General features: G+C 42.5%; 1 long non-coding RNA gene across 1 annotated transcript in view; it reads right to left on the bottom strand.

Moving 5' to 3' along the window:
* Positions 1-1,542, bottom strand: part of LOC107692830 (uncharacterized) — a 14,105-nt gene extending 12,563 nt beyond the window's left edge. Inside the window, exon 1 of the long non-coding RNA XR_001634677.1 lies at positions 1,531-1,542. This is a non-coding gene — a long non-coding RNA (uncharacterized LOC107692830). The remainder of the gene's footprint in view (positions 1-1,530) is intronic.

Here is a 1,542-nt window from a genome sequence, read left to right as displayed (position 1 = left end):
GAATGGACACCTCTGGTATAGATTAATGCTCACCCAAACCTGGTAATCCCTTGGTAGAAGCGAATGCGCTCTCGGGTTTCCACAGAACGAGGGTTACCGTCTAGCCATAGCAAATGGTTTACCCATTATTCCCTCCTTCCAATTACCCATCATGCCCCTAAAAGCCCCATCGCTCTGGTTCCTTCTATTTTCCCGTATCCTTTTACCATCTCTTTCATTTAGACTGTCTGTCTTTCTGCCTGTTGTTGTCTTTCTGCTTTCTTTTTCTTTCTGTTCTTCTTTGCTTTCTGTCTGTTGTTTTTTTTTTCTGTCTGTCATTCGTTTGTCTCTTTCTGTCATTCCTTCTGTCTGTCTTTTCTTTCGGTCATTCTTTTTTCACTCTTTTGTTTCTTTCTGCCTTTCTTTTTTTTCTGTCTGTCGTTCTTTTATGTTTGTCATTTCTTCCTGTCAGTTTTTTCTTTCTTTCTGTCTGTCATTCTTTTTTTGTATGAATTTGTCATTCTTTCTGTATTTTGTTCTTTTCTTTTATTTCTGTCTACCTTCTTTTGTCTTTCTGTCAGTCATTTTTTTCTTGTATTTCTGTCTGTTGTTCTTTTCTTTCTGTCTTTTTTTCTGTCTGGTGTTCTTTTTTTGGTCTCTCTCTTGTTCTTTGATTTTCACCATATCTCTTTACCGTCTCTTTCTTTGTTGTTGTCTTTCTGCCACTCTTTTTCTGTCTTTATTTCTTTCGCTCATCCTCTTCTTTCTTTCTGTTGCTCTTTTATTTGTCATCCTTTTCTTTGTCTTGTTTTTTTCCCTGTAATTCTTTCTTTCTGCTTGTCATTTTTTCTGTCCGTTGTTCTTTACTTTCTCTCTCTCTGCCTCTCTTCTGGATGCAGTGTATTTGTGAAGCTGGCAGAGGGCTGCTTATGTAACACTGCGGCGTGTTTTTGCTGACACATATATGTGAAAGAGGATTGGCGTGAAGCCCTGGACAGAGAATCTGATGTTTGGGGATTATTTCATATTGATGTGTTTCTTTCAGCGCTCGGTCACCACAGGTGCCTCTGATGTGACCCGTGTTATCAGAGGGCAGCGTGAAAGCTGAATATGGAGAATGTGGCCTGCAGCTGTTAGAAAGATCGAGGCTGAGCTGCACAGCACCCACTCACACCCTCCGTTCCCTGCCTGTCTTGCGCCATCACACTATTTCTCACATGCGGTCCTGATGCAGGCAGCTATTCCCCAATGTTCTCCCTCTATGTACGGTTTCACACTCATTGACTAACATGAATACACGTGCACAAACACACATACACAGTAAGTCAGACAGATATTGTCAGGGATCTGTCACTTCGGTCTAGTGTTATTCATGGTTATTTCATGGAGCCCTGACACTCCCGTCATGTCTTATTTTCATGTAAGTGCGCGGCTTCAAGAGTGCTCGAGCCGTGCGCTCTCGACTGCGTGTCCTGTTTCATGTTGGAGCGTGCTGTTCGGATCCCGGCACTCATGTCTTGTTGAGTTTCGGTTTTGTGTCGGGGTCCGGACACTTGCGCTCCA

This window comes from Sinocyclocheilus anshuiensis, unplaced genomic scaffold, assembly GCF_001515605.1.
Source record: "Sinocyclocheilus anshuiensis isolate Anshui unplaced genomic scaffold, SAMN03320099.WGS_v1.1 scaffold674, whole genome shotgun sequence".
Taxonomy (NCBI): Eukaryota; Metazoa; Chordata; class Actinopteri; order Cypriniformes; family Cyprinidae; genus Sinocyclocheilus; species Sinocyclocheilus anshuiensis.
Note: the sequence above shows the minus strand (reverse complement) of the source record. Positions and strands in the feature narration are given on the sequence as shown.